Source organism: Sapajus apella, unplaced genomic scaffold, assembly GCF_009761245.1.
Source record: "Sapajus apella isolate SASKATOON/1434 unplaced genomic scaffold, GSC_monkey_1.0 scaffold29, whole genome shotgun sequence".
Lineage (NCBI taxonomy): Eukaryota > Metazoa > Chordata > Mammalia > Primates > Cebidae > Sapajus > Sapajus apella.
In genome coordinates, this window is record NW_022436969.1 from 15,572,919 (window position 1) to 15,599,329 (window position 26,411).

Genomic DNA, 26,411 nt, shown 5'->3' on the forward strand with positions numbered 1-26,411 from the left:
GACAAAGCTCGCCCTCTTCAGTTAAAAATTCCAGGCAATACTGTAAAGTATATATAGTTCTTTCCTAGATCTTTTCATCATCTCTAATTTCTAAACTGTTCTCAACAAAGTGAGGCCTAACCTGTCTTGTTGTCTTCCCTGGTGTGTCCTACTGATTACCCTTGAGATCTTTCATTTACTTATTTATGTATTTTATTTTTTAATTATACTTTAAGTTCTGGGGTACATGTGCAGAATGTGCATGTATACCCATGGTGGTTTGTTGCACCCTTCAACCTGTCATCTACATTAGATATTTCCCCTAATGCTATCCCTCCCTTAGTCCCCCATCCCTGACAGACCCCAGTGTATGATGTTCCCCTCCTGTGTCCATGTGTTCTCATTGTTCATCTCCCACTTATGAGTGAGAACATGTGGTGTTTAGTTTTCTGTTCTTGTGTTAGTTTGCTGAGAATGATGGTTTCCAGCTTCATCCATGTCCCTGCAAAAGACCTGAACTCATCCATTTTTATGGCTGCATAGTATTCCATGGTGTATATGTGCCACATTTTCTTTATCCAGTCTATCACTGATGGGCATTTCAGTTGGTTCCAAGTCTTTACTATTGTAAATAGTGCCACAATAAACATACGTATGCATGTGTCTTTATAATAGAATGATTTGTAATCCTTTGGATATATACCCAGTAATGTGATTTCTCGGTCAAATAGTATTTCCAATTCTGGATTCTTGAGGAATTGCCACACTGTCTCCCACAATGGTTTAACTAATTTTCCCTCCCACCTACAATGTAAAAGCTTTCCTATTTCTTCACATACTCTCCAGCAACTGTTTTCTCCTGATTTTTTAGAGATCGCCATTCTAACTGATGTGAGATGGTATCTCATTGTAGTTTTGACTTGTATTTCTCTATTAACCAATGATGATGAGCTTTTTTTCATATGTTTGTTGGCTGTTTCTTTCTTCAAAAGAATAAATATATTCTTTTGAGAAGTGTCTGTTCATATCCTTCACCCACTTTTTGATGGGGTTGTTTGTTTTTTTCTTGTAAGTTTGTTTAAGTTCTTTGTAGATTCTGGATATTAGCCCTTTGTCAGATGGATAGATTGCAAAAAGTTTCTCCCATTCTGTAGGTTGCCTGTTCATGCTGATGATAGTTTCTTTTGCTGTGCAGAAGCTCTTTAGTTTAATTAGATCCCATTTGTCAATTTTGGCTTTTGTTGCCATTGCTTTTGGTGTTTAAGTCATGAAGTTTTTGCCGATGCCTATTTCCTGAATGGTATTGTCTCGGTTTTCTTCTAGGGATTTTATGGCTTTAGGTCTTACATTTAAGTCTTTAATCCATCTTGGGTTAATTTCTGCATAAGGTGTAAGGAAGAGATCCAGTTTCAGTTTTCTGCATATGGCTAGCCAGATTTCCCAACGACATTTATTAAACAGGAAATCCTTTCTCCATTGCTTGTTTTTGTCACGTTTGTCAAAGATCAGATTGTTGTAATTGTGTGATACTATTTCTTAGGCCTCTGTTCTGTTCCATTAATCTCTATATCTGTTTTGGTACCAATGCCATGCTGTTTTGGTTTCTGTGGGCTTGTAGTATAATTTGAAGTCAGGTAGCATGATGCTTCCAGCTTTGTTCCTTTTGCTTAGGATTGACTTGGCGATGCAGGCTCTTTTTTGGTTCCACATGAAATTTAAAGTAGTTTCTTTCCAATTCTGTGAAGAAAGTTAATGGTAGTTTGATGGGGATAGCATGAATCTATAAATTACTTTGGGCAGCATGGCTATTTTCACAATATTGATTCTTCCTATCCATAAGCATGAAATTTTTTTTCATTTGTTTGTATCCTCTGTTATTCTTGAGCAGTGGTTTGTAGTTCTTGAAGAGGTACTTCACATTCCTTGTAAGTTGTATTTCTAGGTATCTAATTCTCTTTGTAGCAATTGTGAATTGATGATTCATTCATGATTTGGCTCTGTTTGTCTATTATTAGTGTATAGGAATGCTTGTGATTTTTGCACATTGATTTTGTATCCTGAGACTTTGCTGAAGTTGCTTATCAGCTAAAGGAGATTCTGGGCTGAGATGATGGGGTTTTCTAAATGTAGAATCATATCATCTGCAAACAGGTTTTCCTAATTGAATACCCTTTATTTCTTCCTCCTGTCTGATTGCCCTGGTCACAACTTCCAATACTGTGTTGAATAGGAGTGGTGAGAGAGGGCATCCTTGTTTTGTGCTGGTTTTCAAAGGGAATCCTTCCAGTTTTTGCCCATTCAGTATGATATTGGCTGTGAGTTTCTCATAAATAGCTCTTACTATTTTGAGATATGTTCCATCAATACCTAGTTTATTGAGAGTTTTTAGCATGAAGAGGTGTTATTTTTGGCAAAGGCCTTTTCTGCATCTATTGAGATAATCATGTGGTTTTTGTCATTGGATCTGTTTATGTGATTGATTATGTTTATTGATTTGTGTATGTTTAACCAGTCTTGGATCCCAGGGATGATGCCAACTTGGTCATGGTGGCTAAGCTTTTTGATGCTTTGCTGGATTTGGTTTGCCAGTATTTTGTTGGGGATTTTTGCATCAATGTTCATCAGGGATATTGGCCTAAAATTTTCTTTTTTTGTTGTGTCTCTACTAGGTTTTGGTATCAGGATGATGCAGGCCTCATAAAATGAGTTAGGGAGGAGTCACTCTTTTTCTGTTGTTTGGAATAGTTTCAGAAGGAATGGTACCAGCTCCTCGTACCTCTTGTAGAATTCAGCTGTGAATCCATCTAGTCCTGGACTTCTTTTGCTTTGTAGGCTATTAATTACTGCCTCAATTGCAGAACTTGTTATTGGTCTATCCAGGGATTTGACTTACTCCTGGTTTAGACTTGGGAGGGTGTATGTGTCCAGGAATGTATCCATTTCTTCTAGATTTTCCAGTTTATTTGCATAGAGGTGTTTATAGTATTCTCTGATAGTAGTTTGTATTTCTGTGGGATCAGTGGTGATATCCTCTTTATCATTTTTTATTGTGTCTCTTTGATTCGCCTCTCTTTTCTTCTTTGTTAATATGGCTAGCTGTCCATCTATTTTGTTGGTCTTTTCAAAAAACCAGCTCCTGGATTTACTGATTTTTTGAAGGGTTTTTTGTGTCTCTATCTCCTTCAGTTCTGCTCTGATCTCAGTTATTTCTTGTCTTCTGCTAACTTTTGAATTTGTTTACTCTTGCTTCTCTAATTCTTTTAACTGTGATGTTAGGGTGCTGATTTTAGAATTTTCTTGTGTTCTCTTGTGGGCATTTCATGCTATAAATTTCCCTCTAAACACTGATTTAAATGTGTCCCAGAGATTTTGATACATTGTCTCTTTGTACTCATTGGTTTCAAAAACTTCTTTATTTTTGCCTTAATTTTGTTATTTACCTGGTAGGCATTCAGGAAAATGTTTTTCAGTTGCCATGTAGTTGAGCAGTTTTGAGTTAGTTTCTTGATCCTGAGTTCTAATTTGATTTCACTGTGGTCTGAAAGACTGTTTGTTATGCTTTCCATTCTTTTGCATTTGCTGAGGAGTGTTTTACTTCTGATTATGTGGTCAATTTTAGAATAAGTATGATGTGGTGCTGAGAAGAATGTATGTTCTGTGGATTTGGGGTGGAGAGTTCTGTAGATGTCTATTAAGTCCACTTGGTACAGAGTTGAGTTCAAGTCCTGAATATCCTTGTTAATTTTCTATCTCATTGATCTGTCTAATATTGACAGTGGGGTGTTAAAGTCTTCCACTATTATTATATGGGAGTCTAAGTCTCTTTGCAGGTCTCTAAGAACTTGCTTTATGAATCTGGGTGGTCCTGTATTTGGTGCATATATATGTAGAACAATTAGCTCTTCTTGTGTCATTGGTCCCTTTACCATTATGTAATGCTCTTCTTTGTCTCTTTTGATCTTTGTTGGTTTAAAGTCTGTTTTATAAGAGACTAGGATTGCAACCCCTACTGTTTTTTTGCTTCCCATTTGTTTGGTAAGTATTCCTCCATCCCTTTATTTTGAGCATATGTGTGTCTTTTTTTAATTTTTATTTTTATGTATTTTTTATTTTTTTGAGACAGAGTCTTGCACTCTTACCCAGGCTATAGTGCAGCGGTGTGATCTCGGCTCACTGCAATCTCTACCTCCTGATTTCAAGCAATTCTCCTGCTTCAGCCTCCCGAGTAGCTGAGACTACAAGCATTTGCCACCAGCTAATTTTTTTTTTTGTATTTTTAGTAGAGATGGGGTTTCATCATGTTAACCAGGATGGTCTTGATCTCCTGACCTCATGATATGCCTGCCTCAGACTCCCAAAGTGCTTGGATTACAGGTGTGAGCCACTGTGCCTGGCCCTATGTGTGTCTTTGCACATGAGATGGGTCTCCTGAATACAGCAGACTGATAGACCTTGACTCTTTTTCCAATTTGTCAGTCTGTGTCTTTTAATTGGGTCGTTTAGCCTGTTTACATTTAAGGTTCATATTGTTATTTGTGAATTTGATCCTGTCATTACCATGCTAGCTGGTTATTTTGCCTGTGCGTTGACACAGTTTCTTCATAGCATTGATTGTCTTTACAATTTGGTATGTTTTTGCAGTGGCTGGTACCAGTTCCTTTTCTTGTTAGTTCTTCTTTCAGGAGCTCTTGTAAGGCAGGCCTGGTGGTGACAAAATCTCTCAGTATTTGCTTGTCTATAAAAGATTTTGTTTCTTCTTCACTTATGAAGCTTAGTTTGGCTGAATATGAAATTATGGGTTAAAAAATCATTTTTTTAAGAATGTTAAATATTGGCCCCCTACTCTTTTCTGGCATATAGAGTTTCTGCAGAGAGATTCACTGTTCGTCTGACATGCTTCCCTTTTCGGGTAACCCAACCTTTCTCACTGGCTGCCCTCAGCATTTTTTCCTTCATTTCAACCTTGGTGAATCTGACAATTATGTGTCTTGGTGTTACTCTTCTCAAGGAGTATCTCTGTATTTCTTGAATTTCAATGTTGGCCTGTCTTGCTAGGTTGGGAAAGCTCTCCTGGATAATATCTTGAAGAGTATTTTCCAACTTGGTCCTATTCTCGTCACTTTCAGGTACACCAATTAAATGTAGGTTTGGTCCTTTCACATAGTCCCATATTTCTTGAGGCTTTGTACATTCCTTTTCATTCTTTTTTCTCTAATCTTATCTTCTCACTTTATTTCATTAAGTTGATCTCCAACCTCTGATACCATTTTTCCACTTGATCGATTTGGCCATCGATACTTGTGTAGGCTCCATGAAGTTTTCCTGCTGTGTTTTTCACCTCAATCAGGTCATTTATGTTCTTCTCCAAACTGATGATTCCAGTTAGCAATTCATCTAACCTTTTTTCAAGGTCCTTAGCTTTCTTGCACTGGGTTAGAACATGCTCCTTTAGCTTGGTGGAGCTTATTACCCACCTTCTGAAGCCTACTTCTGTCAATTCATCAAACTCATTCTCCATCCAGTTTTGTTCTCTTGCTGGTTAGGAGTTGTGTTCTTTGGAGAAGAGGCATTGTGTTTTTTTGAAATATTCAGGCTTTTTGGGCTGGTTTCTCCTCATCTTCATAGATTTATCTATCTTTGGTCTTTGATGTTGATGACCTTCGGATGGGGTCTCTGAGTGGACATCCTCTTTGTTAATGTTGATTCTATTCCTTTCTGTTTGCTAGTTTTCCATCTAACAGTCTGCTGCAGGTCTGCTGGAGTTTGCTGGAGGTCCACTGCAGACTTTGTTTGCCTGGATATCACCAGTGGGGTCTGCAGGACAGCAAAGATTGCTGCCTGTTCCTTCCTCTGGAAACTTCATCCCAGAAGGGCACCTGCCAGATTCCAGTCAGAGCTCTCCCATATGAGGTGTCTGTTGGCCCCTACTGGGAGGTGTCTCCCAATCAGGAGACATGTGGGTCAGGGACCCACTTGAGGAGGCAGTCTGACCCTTAATAGAGATCAAATGCTGTGCTGGGAAGTCCACTGCTCTCTTCAGAGTTGTCAGGCAGGGTTGTTTAAGTCTAATGAAGCTATGCCCATAGCTGCTCCTTCCTCCAGGTGCTCTGTCCCAGCGAGATGGGGGTTTTATCTATAAGCCCCAGAGTGGGGCTACTGCCTTTTTTTTTTCTTTTTTTCAGAGATGCCCTGCCCAGAGAGGAGGAATCTAGAGAGTCACTCTGGCCACAGCATCTTTGCTGAGCTGTGGTGGGCTTCAGCCAGTTCAATCTTCCCAGCAGCTTTGTTTACACTGTGAGGGTAAAACCACCTACTCAAACCTCAGCAATGGCAGATGTCCCATCCCCCACAAAGCTTGAGCATCTCAGGACAACTTCAGACTGCTGTGCTGGCAGCGAGAATTTCAAGCCAGTGGATCTTTAGCTTAGTGGAGTCCACAGAGGTGGGACCCACCAAGCCAGATCACTTGGCTCCCTGGCTCCCTGGCTTTAGCCCCCTTTCCAGGGCAGTGAATGGTTCTGTCTCACTGGCCTTCCAGGTGCCACTGGGATATAAACAAAACAAAAAACAAAACAAAACAAAAATCCTGCAGCTAGCTCAGTGTCTGCCCAAACAGCCACCCAGTTTTGTGCTTGAAACCCAGGGCTGGGGTGGCGTAGCCACAGGAGGGAATCTCCTGGTCTGCAGGTTGTGAAGACTGTGGGAAAAGTACAGTGTCTTGGCTGGAGTGCACAGTGCCTCACAGCACAGTCCCTCATGGCTTAGTCCCTCATGGCTTCCCTTGGTTAGGAAGGGGCCTCCCCAATCCTTTGTGCTTCCCGGGTGAGGTGACAACCCATCCTGCTTCAGCTTGCCTTCTGTAGGCTGCATCCACTGCCTAACCAGTCCCAAAGAGATGAACTGGGTACCTCAGTTGGAAATGCAGGAATCCCCCACCTTCTGCATTGGTCTCCCTGGGAACTGCAGATCAGAACTGTTCCTATTCTGCCATCTTGCCAGATTCTCCTTGAGATCTACTGTAAGTTGCCTGATACCTCTAAGCTCTTCATTGATTTTTTTTAAAAAAGGAATATTTATAGAATCTAACTTACAAGTTGGTGGTTGGTGACAGAATGAAATGACATAATATATGCTAAATGTTAGCACATTGCTGGCCAAAAATCAACACTCAATAATGTCAGAAGCTAAGTATTACAATCTTCTCTTTTCTTCCGCTTCTCTCACACAGTGAAAAATAAGATGTAGTTGTGTTTTTCTGACTTCCTTATTAAAGCAACAATTAAAGTATTAACAATAATGCTAATGCTAATCACAATTTATTGATCATATATTATGTGAAAAGGGCAGATACATCATGTCTCATGTATCACCCACAAAATGTTTGAAGATGAGCATTATTAGCCTAATTTTATGGTAAGTGCGTTGAATGTTGGAAAATTTTAGTTTCTTGTTCAAAGGTATAAGCTGGTAATTAGAGAAATAGGCATCGAAACATAACTAACGATTCCATATTTCTTTTATTAAATTTAACAGGGTAGCAACATTTCAAAGGAAAATCAGAATGCAGACATTTATACTGTTTGAATTTTCAAAATTCTTTCACAACAGTTATTTCACTTAATAATACATCACCACATTGCCTTTCTCCACTGATAAATAAAATATGTAGTCAGAGTAGTTTAAATGTTTTAGCCATCTCTCTCCTCAGTTAAACCTTATATTGGGGCCAAACTTATACAATCCAAAAGAAAAGTGAAAACAATGACGTGGGAGAAAATATGAATTAGCTTACGAAAAGATCTTTTAATATCAAAAAGTGAATTAAAAACTGCAGCTCTTACATAACTTTGCTCCAATCTTATTAGACTGATTGATCTTTTACGTATATTTGATGACAGTAAAGCCTAAAGGAGTATATTGAGGTTGCTAAATAAAAAAGGAAAAGAACCCAGTCTGATAATCATTAAAAAATGAGTTTTCCTTTGCATGAACAGCTCTTACCTCCAAAGATCTCCCAAGTTGGGGTCTCTTACTCTTTCCCCATATATCATATCCCTATCCTAATTTCATCACAGATGAGAGGATTAGTATAACTAAAAGGCAGGTCAAAAGAAATGATCCAATTGGAATAATAGAAGGAATAATATTTGAAACTATTAACCAAGTGGTACTACATGCATGTAATTGTAGACCTGGATTGAGAAGATTGGGAGAAAGCAGCAGACAATATTTAAATTTAAAAACCTGAATATGTCCCAGATTTGGTGGAAAAAGTTAACTTATGGATCTAAAAACTAAATGAATTTCGAACATGATAAATCAAAAAAAAAAAAAAATTCAGCTAGCACAACAGATTCAAACTTCTGACACCACTTCTGAAGAGTTTCTGGGTTTTGAAAAAATATTCTTTAAAAAGTGTTATTTTTTTTTTAGTTTTTCTAACTACATTTTTTAAATCGCATTTTAGGTTTTGAGCTACATGTGAAAAACATGCAAGATTGTTGCATAGGTACACACATTTCTCTTTTCAAGAGAAAACCTTGAAAGCAGAGACAAATAAAGGACACCTTACATACAAGGAAACAAAGACAAAAATAATGGCTGATGTCTCATCAGAAATAGTAGAGGCCAGAATAAAATTAATTGACAGTTAAAGTGCTGATAATTAGACTATCAACCCTAAATTAAATAGCCAAAAACCACATGCTTAAAAAATGAAGGCAAAACAATAACATTTTTGCATGAAAAATAGTGAATAAAGTTCAATATCATTAGGTCTGCATTGTAAGAAATGCTAAAGGAAGTTTTCCAGGCTGAGATAAAATGACAAAAATTAATCTCAGAAACTCAGGGGGGAATAATAAGCACAAGTGATAGTAAATGTGTACTAAATTTCCAACCAAAGAATTATTTAATGTAACCATTTCTATATTGGATTTTAGAGTTTATCTTATACATAAATGTAAAGTATATGAAAACAATAGCATAAGGATGGATGTAAGTAAGTTTCTCATTTTGAAATTCTTCTATTTTATGTAAAAATACAATATTAATTCCAATTAAACTGTGATACATTAGGAAGACACACTGTAATCTCTAGTTAGTACTTAAAAGTATTAGTAGATAAGTCTGATAAGCTATTCAAGAAATCATGTAACTACTTTTAAAATTATTAATCCCAAATAAGGTAGCAAATAAAAACAAGAAGAACAAAAAAATAAGAAATAGAAAACACAAGTAATTATCTGGCCATCTATCTCTAATCTGCCATTAAGCCCATTCAGTAAACCTTTTATTTTAGATATTGTGTTTTCCTGCTCTTTAATATACAGTAAACTCTTGTTTAAAGTCTCCATTTTTGTACTGATATCCCCTATCTGTTCCACCATTAGTCTCTCTTTCCCTCTAAATTCTTGATCATATTTAAAATAGTTGTCTTAAAGTCCTTGTAAATTCCAATATCTGAGTCATTTTAGGGTCTGATTTTATTGATAATTTCTGCTCTTGACTATGTGATGAATTTCCCTTTTTCTTTGCATATCTAATAACTTCTTATCTTATTCTAGGCAGGATTGAAGAGTTTCTGGGTTTTGAAAAAATACTCTTAAAAAAGTGTTATATTTTTTGAGTTTTTCTAACTACTTTTTTTTAATTGCATTTTAGGTTTTGAGGTACATGTGAAAAACATGCAAGATTGCTGCATAGATACACACATGGCAGTGTGATTTGCTGCCTTCCTCCCCATCAGCTATATCTGACATTTCTCCCCATGCTATCTCTACCCAACTCCCCACCCCCCACTGTGCCTCCCCTATTTCCCCCCAACAGATCCCAGTGTGTGATGCTCCCCTCCCTGTATCCATGTGTTCTCATTGTTGAACATGCACCTGTGAGTGAGAACATGCAGTGTTTGACTTTCTGTTCTTGTATCAGTTTGCTGAGAATGATGGTTTCCAGGTTCATCCATGTCCCTACAAAGGACACGAACTCATACTTTTTTATGGCTACATAGTATTCCATGGTGCCACATTTTCCCTGTCCAGTCTATCATCAATGGGCATTTGGGTTGGTTCCAGGTCTCTGCTATTGTAAACAGTGCCGCAATGAACATTCGTGTGCATGTGTCCTTATATTAGAACAATTTATAATCCTTTGGATATATACCCAGTAATGGGATTGCTGGGTGAAATGGAATTTCTATTTCTAGGTCCTTGAGGAAGGGCCACACTGTCTTCCACAATGGTTGAACTAATTTACACTCCCACCAACAATGTAAAAGTGTTCCTATTTCTCCACATCCTCTCCAGCATCTGTTGTCTCCAGATTTTTTAATGACCACCATTCTAACTGGCATGAGATGGTATCTCAATGTGATTTTGATTTGCATTTCTAATGACCAGTGATGATGAGCACTTTTTCATATGTTTTTTGGCCCCATATATGTCTTCTTTCATAAAGTGTCTGTTAATATTTTCACTCACTTTTGAATGGGTTTGTTTTTTTCTCATAAATCTGTTTTAGTTCTTTGTAGATTCTGGATATTAGCCCTTTGTCAGTTGGGTAGATTGCAAAAAAATTTTTCCCATTCTGTTGGTGGCCAATTCACTCTAATGACTGTTTCTTTTGCTGTACAGAAGCTGTGGAGTTTGATTAAGTCCCATTTGTCTATTTTGGCTTTTGTTGCCAATGCTTTTGGTGTTTTGGTCATGAAGTCCTTGCCTATGCCTATGTCCTGAATGGTTTTGCCTAGATTTTCTTCTAGGGTTTTTATGGTGTTAGGTCTTATATTTAAGTCTTTAATCCATCTGGAGTTTAATTTTAAAGTAAGGTGTCAGGAAGGGGTCCAGTTTCTGCTTTCTGCACATGGCTAGCCAGTTTTCCCAATACCATTTATTGAACAGGGAATTCTTTCCCTATTGCTTGTTTTTTTGTCAGGTTTGTCAAAGATCAGATTTTTGTAGATGTGTAGTGTTGCCTCTGAGGCCTCTCTTCTGTTCCATTGGTCTATATCTCTGTTTTGGTACCAGTACCATGCTGTTTTGATTATTGTAGCCTTGTAGTATAGTTTGAAGTCCAATAGTGTGATGCTTCCAGCTTTGTTCTTTTTGCTTAGAATTGACTTGGCTATGCAGGCTCTCTTTCGGTCATATGAAGTTTAAGGTGGTTAATTTTTGCTCTAGAAGTCAGATCAATTTCTGGCTGAATGCACTGAACTTGTGGAAGCTCACTTTTATGGTCTATTGAATATGACTGTGAAAATCCTGAGCTGTTCCCGAAGCCTATCTTATCAAGACTTTATCTTCAGGTCTATCTCTATGTCATGGCAGTGGCAGAAACATCTGATTTTACTTTTCCAGCTATTGTTTTTCACTACACTTCCTGAAGTCTCTCCCATGTGTGCTGATTGGTCATTTTACCACCGTAGAAGCTTGGCTTTGTAATTTGATAGCATATTGCAGTTTTGCCCTTTATGAATTATTTAGCACCATATTCTTTGGAGTATGGTCTTTACTTCTAAGACATGGTTTTCTTGAAGTTTCAATTTAAAGCAGTTTTCCAAGTGTCTCTATTTTGCTAGAACTCAAACTCCAAATGTCATATCCCTATGATAGGCTGCTGCTGAAACTGAAAAATTGCTAGAGAGTTAAAAGAACTCTCTAGCTATTTTTTCCCATCTAAGATCATTGAAATCTTACCCTGTTTAAGTTAGAGGCTAGCAAGATTATATACAGACATGAACACTTCCCTGCCATAGTTCTCTCCTTCCTAGGATCTATCTTCTACCCAAATCAATTTCCAGCCACTCTAGCAACCTCAGACTCCATCCTCTGATCCTCAGGACAATGAGACTGTCTTTCCTGCTTGATCTGTATCTGCAATGCCAGATGCAAACTTAAAAATACTCTCAGGGAGAAAAAGCATATAAATAAAATTTCACCCAGTGTGATTACCTTCTTTTAGTGATGGAAGAGACTCTAGTTTTCTCCTCTTTTTCACCATTCTCCATTGCCTCAAATAGTTACCATTTACATTTTATTTAAAGTTTTATACTCACTATCTACAGGCTTACTGAAAGCTACAGACCTGAGAATTCTTCCAAGGCTCTATTTTGATCTTCCCAATTTGTGCCAAGTTATCCCATTTTCTAGAGGATAGTACCCACAGTTGCTTTTATTACATATTATCTGTAGCTTCAAGGGAAAACTCTCAATAAATTTTCTTACCTGGCACACTTCTAGGAGAGTTGCTTTTCCATCAACGCACTAATCATGGCCTGATTATTTTATAATATTGGGACCCTATTACCATTCTTGAATTCATCTACTTACCCCGTTACTTTCCCTGCTTTAGTCACACATGCTTCTTATTATTCCTTAAACATTAAGTCAAATTATGTAATACTTTTAAAATTAATAAAACATAAGCAATTTATAAAACAATATTCTGTTAGATCTCCATGTGTTTCACCTTCTCACTTCATTTACTGAAATGTCACCTTCTCAGGAAGTCTTCCCTGACCTCCTACTTAAATTGCAACTTCTTCCTCATTCCCTGTTTTTTCTTTCCTTATATTTATTGCTATACATATAGAGTTTGTTAACCACTTGCCATGTAATGGGGCACAGGAAACAGTACCCGAAAATATGGTATCTTCAAAACTGAGAATACAGCAGAAACAGGAAGGCCACTCTAACTCTCTATATCTCCTTTTTCCCCAGAAGCAGATCATAGAAACTAGAATTATCCCCACCACTTCTTCCCTAAAGCAGTAGAAATTTAGATGTTTACTCTGTGACCTTCTCCATTTCTTCTCCTTTAAAGACCCTCATGTGACAGGTACCCTGCCATGAAGAAAGAAATGCCACACAAACACAGAGGAGAATCTGAGCAAACAGGCCTTGCTCAGTTTCTCCTAGATTATTAGCATTAGATCATGCCCTTTGTCCTCAAAGTGTAATTCTGTTCACTCTTTATCAACCCTAAGCATAAAAATACAACTTTCCACATTTCTATTGGTCCTCATTTCTAAAGGCTCCCACATCATGTAAATATTTATTAAATAAATTTGTGTGCTTTTTTCTTGTTAATCTATCTTTTGTTATGATTGTCTCAGCCATGAACTTTACAATGAGTAAGAAAAATATATTATGTTTTCTCTCCTACACATGTTTATCTAATCTATACTCCCCCTAGGATGTAAATTCCATGAGGGGAAGGATTTTGGCCCATTTTGCTCAGTCTAGATTTCCCCTGGCACTGAGTATTAAACAAATGAACAAATACAATGTAATTAAGCTTTCTCTCTAACTTATTGAATGTCGTTCTTTTTAGATTTCGATGTTACCTTGTCATCCTGTCTTAACTAGTAACATGAAATTTTCATCTGTTTTCCTAGTTTATTTTAATAAGTGGTTAAGATCAAGACCATCTCCTTTTTATATAGGTCTAGTTCATCTATTAAGATTGCAAGTCTCTCATTAAATAAGTAGGTCTTTTGTTTCGTTTCATGATATTTTCCCTACCTAGCTTCTGTTATTTGCAAAACATTATATTTCCATACTGTTTCTGTAGTAAATCAAAGTAAGCTTTCAGGATGTAGCAGAAAATACATGTGCACAGAAAGCCAGATAAATATGATATGAAAACTGAACATATTTTGGGGACAACAAACAAGAGCAGATTAAAATGTATTAACCAGAAATGAAATAGTTAAAATTTTTTATGTTACAGCCAGACTATTTGCATTCATATCCCAACTCATTTACCGACCAGTTCTGTGATTTGGGGGAAGTTACTTAAGCCCCACCCCCTTTTTTGGAGAGAAGGGCACAATCACGGCTTGCTGTAGCCTTGACCTCCCTGGCTCAAGTGATCTTTCCTCCTCAGATTCCCAGGTACCTGGGAGTACAGGCACACCAACATACCTGTCTAATTTTTTATACTTTTTGTAGAGATGGAGTCTCACTATGCTGCCCTTGTTGGTCTTGAACTCCTGGCCTCAAGTCGTACTCCCATCTAGGTCTTCCAAAGTGCTGGCATTACAAGTGTGAGCCACAACACCTCACCACTTAGGCCCCTTGAATCACAATTTCTTCATCTATAAAAATGGAAATAATAACTATAATGATATCTACTTCATAGAGTTGTCACCTAGCTTGAATTCATGTAAAATACTGAGAATAGTGACAGACAGATGGTGAACACTAAATACATGCAAGTTATTATTAAATAGCCTAGAATTATGTGCCACATAAATGATCAAGTCATGGGGTGTGGATCTAATTCAGCATCCAGGTAGCAGAAAGGGTCTGTTTAGGAAACTTACACTACCAGCACTGTCTGATACCCTTGCAGAAGAGTTATGTTATGCATTTGCAAAGAGAATCCCATTAGGATACTTGAATTAAAACAGAGAAAGCAAATAAAATCTTAAAGATGAGATGTACAGGAGCAATTGGTGAAGTATTTTAAGAAGTATTGCAAACTTATAGTAGTCCTAGTCAGAGCAATCAGACAAGACAAAGAAATAAAGGGCATCAAAATCAGTAAAGAGGCAATCAAACTGTCACTTTATACTGATGATATGATCATATACCTAGAAAGTCCTAAAGACTCATCCAAAAAGCTCCTAGGTCTGATAAATGCATTTAGTAAAGTTTCTGGATACAAAATCAATGTAAGCAAATCAGTAACACTGGTACACACAAACAATGACCAAGGTGAGAAACAAATCAAAAACTAAACACCTTTTACAACGGCTGCAAAAAAATAAAATACTTAGAAATATATCTAACTAGGGAGAAGAAAGATCTCTACAAGAAAAACTACAAAACACTGCTAAAAGAAATCATAGAAAATACAAACAAATGGAAACACATCCCATGCTCATAAATGGGTGGAGTCAATATTGTGAAAATGACCATACTGTCAAAAGTAATCTATAAACTCAATACAATTTCCATCAAAATACCATCACCATTCTTCACAAAAGTAGGAAAAAAATCCTAAAATTTATATGGAAACAAAAAAAGAGCTCACATATCCAAAGCAAGATGATGTAAAAAGAATAAACCTGAAAGCATCACATTATGCAATTTCAAACTATACTACAAGGTTATAGTTACCAAAACAGTATGCTACTGGTATAAAAATAGGCATGTAGACCAATGTAACAGAATAGAAAACCCAGAAACAAAACCAAATACTTACAGCCAATAGATCTTCAACAAAGTAAACCAAAATATAAAGTGGGGAAAGGACACTCTATTCAAAAAGTGGTGCTGGAATAATTGGCAAGCCAAATGTAGAAGAAAGAAACTGGATCCTCATCTATCACCTTACAGAAAAATAAACTCAAGATGGGCCAAAGACTAAAATCTAAGACCTAAAACTATAAAAATTCTAGAGGATAACATTGAAAAAATCCCTTCTAGACATTGGCTTAGACAAAGAGTTCATGATCAAGAACCCAAAAGCAAATACAACAAAAACAAAAGTAAATAGATGGGACCTAATTAAACTAAAAAGCTTCTGCACAGAAAAAAAAGAAAAAAAAATCAACAGAGTAAATAGGCAACCCACAGAATGAGAGTTAATATTCACAAACTATGCATCCAACAAAGGACTAACATCCAGAATCCCCAAAGAACTCAAACAAATCAGCAAGAAATATAAAAACACAAATAATCACTTCAGAAAGTGAGCAAATGACCTGAATAGACAATTCTCAAAAGAAGATATACAAATAGTCGATGAATGTATGAAAAATGTTCAGCATCACTAATTATCAGGGAAATACAAATTAAAACCACAATAAGATACCACCTTACTCCTGCAAGAATGGCCATAATTTATATATATATATATATATATATAAATAAATAAATAAATAAATAAAGAGATGTTGGCATGGATGTAATTAAAAGGGAACACTTCTGCACTGCTGGTGGGAATACAAATTAGTAAGTGCGTGTGGAGATTTCTTAAAGAACTAAAAGTAAAACTACCATTTGATCCAGCAATCCCACTACTGAGTATATACCCAGAGGAAAAGAAGTCATGTGAAAAAGACACTTGCACACATATGTTTATAGCAGCACAATTCGCAATTGCAAAAGTATGGAACCAGCTTACATGATCATCAACAAACGAGTAGATAAAGAAAATGTGGTGCCTAGATGCGGTGGCTCATGCCTGTCGTCCCAGCACTTTGGGAGGCCAAGGTGGGTGTTTCACGAGGTCAGGGGATCGAGGCCATCCTGGCCAACATGGTAAAAACCCCATCTCTACAAAAATAAAAAAACTAGCCGGGTGTGGCCGTGCGTGCCTGTAGTCCCAGCTACTCAGGAGACTGAGGCAGGAGAATTGCTTGAACCTGGAAGATGGAGGTTGCAGTGAGGTGAAATTGCACCACTGCACTCCAGCCTGGCAACAGAGCAAGACTGTCTCAAAAAAAAAAAAGAAAGAAAGAAAGAAAGAAAGTTAATGTGGTGTATATATATACCATCAGCCATAAAAAGAAATGAAATAATGACATTTGCAGTAATGTGAATAGAGTTTTAGACCATTATTCTAAGTGAAATAACTCAGGAATGGAACACCAAACATTATATGTTCTCTCTTACAAATGGGAGTTAAACTATGAGGACACAAAGGCATAAGAATGATATAATAGACTTTGGGGACGCTTGGGGAAGGGTGAAAGGAGGATGAGGGATAAAATACTAGACATTGAGTGCAGTGTGATGGGTGCACCAAAGTCTGAGAAATTACCACTAAAGAATTTATGCATGTAACCAAACACCATCTGTTCCCCAAAAACTGTTGAAAAATTTTTAAATAATTAATTAAAAATTAAATTTTAAAAACTTACAGTAAACTACCCTGAACTGACTAACAAAGTAAAGTGGGAAAGTGAAGGAAGCTGACTGGAGTGGTGAAAGAAGTTGACATGGATTCTCAATTTGAAAAGCTCTACACATCCTAAAGGGTTAAAGCTGTTCCCAACTAATGGAAACACCAGCATATCTCTGAGATATTGTGGGTTCAGTTACAGACCACAGCAAAACAGCAAATGTCGCAAATAAACTGAGTCATACAGTTTTTTTTGGCTTTCCAGTGTATATTCCATTCACACCATATTACAGTCTATTAAGTATGCAATTACATTATGTCTAAAAAGATAATGTACATACCTTAATTTAAAATACCTTAATGCTCAAAAAAAAAAAAAGCTAACAATCATCTGAGCCCTTCCAGAGTCATATCTTTTTGCAGGTGGAGCGTCTTGTCTAGTTGTGGATGGCCCTGACTGATCAGGGTGGTAATTGCTGAAAGCTGGAGTGACCGTGGTGATTTCCTTTTTTCTTTTTTCAGTCAGGGTCACATTCTGTTGCCTAGGTCGGGGTGCAGTGGTGTGATTATGGCTCACTGCAGCCTTGAACTCCTGCCTTCAAGTGATCCACCTACCTCAGCCTCCCAAGTAGGTATGCATCACCATGCCAGGCTAACTTATTTTTAATTTTGCAGGGGATGAAGATGTGGTCTTGATATATTGCCGAGGCTCGCAATTTTTAAAAATAGACAACAAAGAAGTATGCTGTATCCATCAATTCTTCCTTTCATGAAAGATTTCTCTGTAGTATGTGATACTGTTTGATAGTATTTTATCATCAATAGAATGTATTTCAAAATTGAATTATATCTTCTCAAACCCTGCCACGACTTTTTAGCAACTAGATATGTACCAGTCTAAATCCTTTGTTGTCATCAGCAATGTTCACCAGAAGTAGACTCCATCTCAAGAAACTATTTCATTTGCTCATCCATAAGAAGCAACTGCTCATCCATTCAAGTTTGATCATGAGTTTGCAGCAATTCAGTCACACCTTCAGCTTCCACTTCTAATTCTAGCTCTCTTGCTATTTCCACTACATCTGTAGTGACTTTGTCTACTGAACTCTTGGGCCCTTCAAAGTCATCCATGAGGGTTGGAATCAACTTCTTCCAAATTTCTGCTCATGTTGAGATTTTTACCTCCTCTCACAAATCACAGATGTCCTTAATGGTGTCTAGGATGGTGAATCCTTTCCAGAAAGTTTTTAATTTGCTTTTCTCAGATCCACCAGAGAAATTACTATCTGTGACCACTATAGCTTTACACAATATATTTTTTCAATAGTAATATTTGAAAGTAAAATTACTCCTTGATCCATTAGCTACAGAATGGATATTGTGTGAGCAAGCATGAAAACAACATTTATCTCCTGTATTGCCCCATCAGAGTTCTGGAATTACCAACTGTATTTCAATGAGCAGTAGTATTTTCAAAGAAATCTTTTATTCTGAGCAGTGGGTCTCAACAGTAGGTTTAAAATATTCAATTAACCATGCTATAAGCAGATTTGTTGTTCCGTTGATAAAGCATAGGCAGAGAAGATTTAGAGAAATTCTAAAGAGCCTCAGTATTTTCCTAATGGTAAATAAGCTGGGCTTTAAAATTACTAGCTGTAGTAGGCCCTAACAAGAGAATCAGCTTGTCCTTTGAAGCTTTGAAGCCAGACATTGACTTCCCCTTTCTAGCTATGAAAAGCCTAGAGGGCATCTTCTTCCAAAACAGGGCTGTTTCGTCTACATTGAAAATCTACTGTTTAGAGTAGTCACCTTCATTACTGGCCTCAGCTAAATCTTCTGAATAACTGGCTAAGGTTTCTCCATCAGCACTTTCTGCTTCACTTTTCACTTTTATGTGTGGAGGTGGATTCTTTCCTTAAACCTCATAAACCAGCCTCTGCTAGCTTCAAACTCTTCTTCTGTAGCTTACCTCTCTCAGCTTTCATATAATTGAAGAGAGTGAAAGCCTTGCTCTGGATTAGGCTTTGTCTTAAGAGGGTGTTGAAGCTGCTTTGATCTATCCAGACCACTCAGGCTTTGTCCATATCAGCAATAAGTCTGTTCTATTTTCTTATCATTCTTGCATTCACTGGAGCAGCCCTTTTCATTTTCTTCATGAGCTTTTCCTTTGCATTCTCAATGTGGCCCCAAACCTACCTTTCAGCCTATCTCAAGTTTTGATATGCCTCCCTCAATAGGATAATCATTTTTAGCTTTTGCTTTAAAGTGAGACATGCAATCTTCTACTCAAACACGTAGAATCCACTGTAAGGGTATTAATTGACCTAATTTCAATATTATTGTGTCTCAGAGAATAGAAAGGCCCAAGAAAAGGGAGAGAAGTGGGGACATGCCTGGTCATTGGAAAGTCAGAACACACATAGCATTTATCAATTAAGTTCACTGTCTTTTATGGGTGTGATTTGAGGCACCTCGAAACAATCATAATAGTAACAGCAAATATCACTGATCACAGATCACCATAACAGATATAATAATAATGAAAAATTTGAAACAATTGTGAGAATTACCAAAATGTGATACAGATACAAAAAGAGAACACATGCTACTGGGAAAAAAAATATGGTGCTGACAGACTTGTTCTATGTAGAGTTGCTACAAACTTCCATTTGGTTAAAAAAGAAAAAGGTAGTCTCTGCAGCGTGCAATAAAGCAAAGTGCAATACAATGAGGTGTGCCTTTAGTTAACATTCACGGTTCCATTCACATAGTAAACTACTTCTGAAGAAACAAACAAAACAGGTGGCAATTTGAGGAGAAAGTTATCACAAAGGTGAAGGTGTCATGACAAATGAGTCAAGGGCAGATGGGTGTTAATGAATTACCTAAATGCAAAAGCTGGAAGGACAAAAGTTGTACTTAGAAATTTATGGAGTCAATTAGAAGTAAAAAAAAAAAAAAAAAAAAAAAAAAAAAAAACAAAAAAAAAACCATCTCAGAAACTTTAAGGCATGATTACAAACACTGAATATTTGAGAAAGAGACTAAAACTAGGGGATTAATTTTATGAATCTCTGCAGTTCAAGATTTCTGAAAAATAAGTATATTTGATTTTTTATATCAAACCACAAACCTTTCTCCACTACCCTTTCTACATTTCCTTTCTTCCTTTGCCCTAAAATCCCCAAAATCTTCATGCTGCTTTACTTCTCTACAGCAGGGGTCGTCAACCTGGGGAGGGTCCATAGCCTGTTAGGAACCGGCTGCACAGCAGCAGGTGAGTTCCACCTGCTGTCAGATCAGCAGCAGCATTAGATTCACATATTGTGAATGAACCCTATTGTGAACTGCGTGTGTGAGGGATCTAGGTTGCACACTCCTTATGAGAAGCTAATGATAACTGTAATGCTCTTGAATAATCCTAAAACCATTTCCCCTGTCCGTCTGTGGAAACATTCTATGAAACTGGTCCATGGTGCCAAGAAGGTTGGGGACCACTGCTCTACAGGACATCCTGCTGACACCCAGAAAAGTTCCACAAAGTTTATTTTCCCTCTCCATCTCTCTCAATATAAGAACTTGATCTCACTAGATAGTAAGAGGGTAGTAGCATGTAAACAAATGCTCTCTAAGCTAAGCTCCCTGTATGTGTCAGTACCTAGGAATGGTCTCCAGCATTGACAGCTACATGAAAATCAACAGAAAGAGTAAAACTGTCTTTCTAAGCAAGACCTCCCACTCTCATATAAGGCCACACAGACCCTTATGTGATAAGGTATGCCAGACGCTAAGGCAATCCTGAATATTTTGGCATCTAAATATGCTTCTTTAGGAAGCATGTGTTAGAAATTCATTTCTCTAAGCTTCTAACTTGATCACTTTGTAAAAATAAGTATTCTCCAAATGGCAGTTGTATTCACAGATGTAGGCCTGCACTATTTTCCTGGGGAAAATCCAAGAATCTGAAATTTCTCTACATTTTTAATGTTACTGAATATTTCCTGTAGTAGAAAGTTTCATTTGATGTATATAGATAAAATTTGGTTTTAATAAAAATAGGTATTATTCTATGTTATAGGGGAGAAATGGCTTTTCCTCAGCCATTGCAAGATGGATGGCTTTCCTTCCTGTAACAAAAGAGAGATTAACAAGAAAGAAAGACAACAAATTGATTACCCAAAGTTCTATGTGACATAGGAGCTGTCAGAAATGGAGTCCAAAACATCCAGGGAAAACTGTAGTTTTATGCTTTAGTTTGATGAACAGTGGTCAGTATGTACATGTGATTGGACAAAATTGGTATGGTATAATGGTAGCAAACCAGGAAGAACTTAGCAAGTTCTGTTTGTTCAGATTTTCTGTGTGTCTTTTTTTTTAGAGAGACAGAGTTTTACTCTCTTGCCCAGGCTGGAGTGCAGTGGCATGATCTCGGCTCACTGCAACCTCTGCTTCCCGGGTTCAAACGATTCTCCTGCCTCAGCCTCCTGAGTAGCTGAGATTACAGGCACCCACCACCACGCCTAGCTAATTTTTTGTATTTTTAGTAGAAACAGGGTTTCACCATCTTGGCCAGGCTGGTCTTGAACTCCTGACCTCATGATCCACCCACTTCAGCCTTCCAAGATGCCGGGATTACAGGTGTGAGCCACCGCACCCGGCCTTTCTGTGTGTCTTTATGTCTTCATTCCTTTCCTCTAGGTATAGGGCAGGGCACGTGTCACCAGAGGATCTTCAGGGGAGAAGGAAGGGAGAATTCTTTTCATGCCCCCATGCAGAAAGGCAGAGGAGGTAAGTGACCTGCTCAGGCCAACACACCATACTAAGTCTTGACACTAGACTGCACGCATTGTGTTGTGCAAAGAGACAGGATAACCCCTAGTCGCTCAGCTCATAAGTCATTGAACCAGACTTTCTGGGTCTTTGGATTCCTGCCCAGAGCACTTTACATACCTCTCACTGGTGCCCCTAGAGATGTTTTTGAGGGTGGTCAGGCAGAAACTCCAAAAGGCAAATCTCTTGAGGACTAAGATTTGTATACTCTCAGCTGTGGGAACACTGCCCGCTGTGTTGTCTGAGGACTCAGCCTATGCCCTCCCTCTGCTGTGTCTCATTGACAGCTTTTATTCCTCCTGGGGTCCCCTCTCATTACAAACTCCAAATAACTTCCAGGAGGTGGAACTGGACTAAGAAACTTGGGATCTTCTTTGTGCCTCTTCAAAACAAGGATTAAGGGCAAGGTTTCATTACCATCTTACATGCAAGTTTCATCCTACCTCAGCATGGCTTACACCTCTCTCCAACTTGTACTCTTTCCTTCAGGCAGGTCACATCACTCTACTCTGTAAACAGAGGCTTTATATTAATAAAACATACCAATCTCAAATAAATATGCACGAAAACTGCCACCATTCCACAACATCTGGTGCACACATCTGCCTTAAATTTCTCTTCTAGAAATTAGCATCAGAGCTCCTCTCTCCATTGCATTCTGACTTAATGACAGACTTGCAAATTATTAAGGAAACAAATTATGTAACACTTCAAGTAGCTAGTGTGACAGGATCTGAAACATTCTAGGCGTGTATGTATCTGTTTTACTTCATTTCTTCTTTGGAGAATAATTTCTATTGTGACTCCTTTAAGTTTTTGACAATTAATTAGATAGGAAACACATTTTCTGGAGTATCCTCAATTTTTAAACTAAGTTTCAGGAATAGGATCAGAAATACTGTCTTCTCTGGAAAAGATGCCATACGCCCCATGTGCTCTTGGCGACACTTGGATGCTTATGCTTTGACCCAGAGAATTTACTCTTTCCACTGTCTGCTTTGCCACAGCCTTTGAACAGATGTAAGTCAAGCTCTGATTTCCTTGTTTTTATACATTAGGTCCAGGCTTTCAGGAAGCTCTGATAAAACACTAGAGAAAGCTCTCTGACAACCAAAATTATTCTGCCACCCAAAATAACATGTTCTCTGTCACCCCTTGCCACAATGCAGTTTTGTTAGGAGGAGGTTAAAGGGAGAGAGAGCAGGAGGGGCCGGGACCTTGGGAAAGCTGAAATAAAAGCTATAATGTCTCTGGATTTGCTTATTTGACGGTAACCTTATCTGCCACTAGCTTCAAATTGGACATGCCATTTGAATAACATAATGACTAGTTACCAACCCACTCCAAATGCTGGTTCTTAGGAAGGCGTACTTTCTTTTTTTCTCTCTGCCCTTCAGCGTGTGTAGGTTTTCTTAAAGAAATGTCCAGTCTGGTGGCCCACCTTTAATCATCCATATGCCAATCATCCTCTCTGGGTCCTACCAGATGCCCCTGAAATAGACCACTGCCCGCAACCTGACAGGCTGGAGAGGCTGATGACTGTGACAATTATATGAGGCTAATTAGCATACAAGAACGGTGGTAACCTTGCCTTTCTTGTGCAGTCACTGTGCAGAGTTTGCTCCAGAAATTTCTCCACAGCAATGTTACAGGCTGTTCTTTTCCACCCTCAGAGGTGAAAACAAAATAGAAACTAAAATTGGGAGTGTGCAGAGCCATCTGGATCAGATGTGGCACAGACAAGAGGGCCTGGCAACTTTTCCAATCCTTGTCATGTAAAGAGAGCTACCAGAGCCCAGAAAGCAAGCTCTGTCAAAGTGGATAGAGGTGATAAAGGTGATTCTACACTATAATTTCTCCATCAAAAAGACCTCCACTAAAAACCCCTAAAAGCCCTCAGCACTTCCCTTTTCCTGGTTCTATGTCATTTTATCGAACAAGTCGCAGTGAAACTTCTTGTATGTCTTTCTAGTAGGGGTTCTAGAGGAATCTCCCGGAAAATTTTGCTGTGCAAGTTTTTCTTCTTTGGAAACTAGAAAAAGAACATCTAACAGCACAGTACTCCACTTCTGTGCTCCTGAAACCAATTTGATACTATGGGAAAAACTTACTCTTGGAAAGGTCTGAGTCCGAGATCAGCCTCTTCTAGCTGTGTGCTCTTAAGCTCAAGTCACTTGCTCCATCTGAATTTCAGTTCCCCAATCTCCAAAATGGGCATAATAATACTGATGCCTACCTTGCTCAACACAATCAATCAATGAAATAAAGCAAGTAGAAGTTCCCTATGCTACCAGTCACTCCATATGTAAGTTGGCCCCTATTGTTTTGAATGAAAATGTTTTATTTTTCTGATTGGAAAATTGTATTTGCTTATTCTAAAACTTTTCAGAAAATGTAGAAAAATAGAACAGGGTAGAATAGTTTCTCTTTCCAAAGGGATAACCACTACCAACATTGTGATATTTTCTTTTCCAGTCTTCCTTTAAGCACATACTCCCACTTTACAAAAATGGTGTCATACTATGCCAGTTGTTTGTGAAATGCAATTTTTATTTAATGTAATGGGAAAAAATGTAAGTTATTATTTTTACTATGAAAAGGAAAGTAACCCAGATGCAAATTGAAGATAGCACAAATATATCCAGCATATGGCATTTCCCCACTGTGTCAAAGTGAATTATTCATAAGCATTTGTCAGAAATATTCAACATTACTGAGCTATTCTAGAACAACAGGGTACCAATTCTGAAGCAGAGATTGCCACATGTTCAATAAAATCTGTTTTGTTTTCCTCCTGGGCATATGGCAAAGCTATATTTGCTAGATCCTTTGCATTTAGATGTGTTCATATGACTGAGTTTTAGCCAATAGAACATGAGTAGAAGAAATCTGTGTCAATCCCAGATGAAGTGGTGAGGAAGAGGCTGTGCCTTTGCTGTGGAATCTCTCATCCTCTCCTAATTGAATGAAAGGAGCCTATAAATCTGGGTCCTGGAGCAACCATGATGTAGACCACATGCCAAGCACACACAGGTCTCGACATAACTAAGAAATAAACGCCTACTAAGCTACTGAATCTCAGAAGTTTAGATTCCAACAGCTAGTTTTACTTGCCCTAACTAATGAAACTTGCAATATACTTCCAAGTAATATGCATAGGTTGAAACTTGGAGTACATCCAGAACTTTCCTGACATGTGGGCAGTGCTGAAAATCATTGAGTGTTTTAATTTCAGAAATGCAGAGAACAAATCTCCTGTAGTCACTTACTTGCTACAAATAAGTCTCTCCCTATTCCCTTATTAAAAATTTCTAAATTGCTCTTCCTAGAGACAAAGCCTTCTTTCTATATGTCAAATTAAGACTAAAAATGTAAATATCCCTGAGAGAGATAACATATTCTTTCTACTCTAAGGTGTGAAAATGGATATTATTTCTACAGCTAAAATGCAGGGTGAGGTGAAAGCAAGCACAGAAATAATAAGAATCCAAAAGGAAAGGGACAGTAGTACAGAGAAAAAAAGAAAACCTACCAAAATGAATTGTTTGAAGTTCAAATATTTCTTTTATTATTATTATTATACTTTAAATTCTAGGGTACATATGCAGAAGGTGCAGTTTTGTTACATAGATATACACGTGCCATGATGGTTTGCTGCACCCATCAGCCCGTCACCTATATTAGGTATTTCTCCTAATGCTCTCCTTCCCCCAGCCCCCGTCCCTCTGACAGGCCCCAGTGGGTGATGTTCCCCTCCCTGTGTCCACACATTCTCACTGTTCAACTCCCACTTGTTAGTGAGAACATGCAGTGATTGGTTTTCTGTTCTTGTGTTAGTCTGCTGAGAATGATGGTTTCCAGCTTCATCCATGTCCCTACATAGGACAAAGTTCAAATATTTCAAAGTTTTGTCTGATATTGATCATATGAAGCATGTAAATTGAAGACATATTGCCTAGTTTAAAAACTAGTAAAGACCATAAATAAAAAAGGGTTAATGTCAGAAACTATGACGAGTATCCTAACGAGTTAGCCTGCCACGGTATTTTGTGGATGCCAGGAGAAGACACAAGTCTCCTAGATCAGAAACAAAAGACTATTCCCAGAGTCCAGCAAATGACATGAACTTCATATCTCTCTTGTTTCCCCTTGCATCCTAGAGCCCATGGAGATTATGTGAAGCCCATGGAGATTATGTGAAGATTATGCCTGGTCAATACTCTATTCCCAGTGGGCTCTGTGTCCCAGCTGAGGAAGCCAGGACTTGAGAAACCCCAATATTTTATAGTGACTGTAAACAAACCTGAAAGACATTTTTGTCCTGGAAAATGACATTACTTTTGTTATACTAGACTAAGCTAGTACAACCTGCAACCCACAGGCCACACGTGGCCCAGGATGGCTTTGAATGCATCTCAATACAAATTCATAAGCTTTCTTAAAACACTATGAGATTTTTTTTTTTTTTGAGACGGAGTTTCACTCATGTTACCCAGGCTAGAGTGCAATGGCGCGATCTCAGCTCACCGCAACCTCTGCCTCCTGGGTTCAGGCAATTCTCCTGCCTCAGCCTCCTGAGTAGCTGGGATTACAGGCACGCACCACCATGCCCGGCTAATGTTTTTTGTATTTTTAGTAGAGACGGGGCTTCACCATGTTGACCAGGATGGTCTTGATCTCTTGACCTCGTGATCCACCTGCCTCGGCCTCCCAAAGTGCTGGGATTACAGGCTCAAGCCTGTAATCCC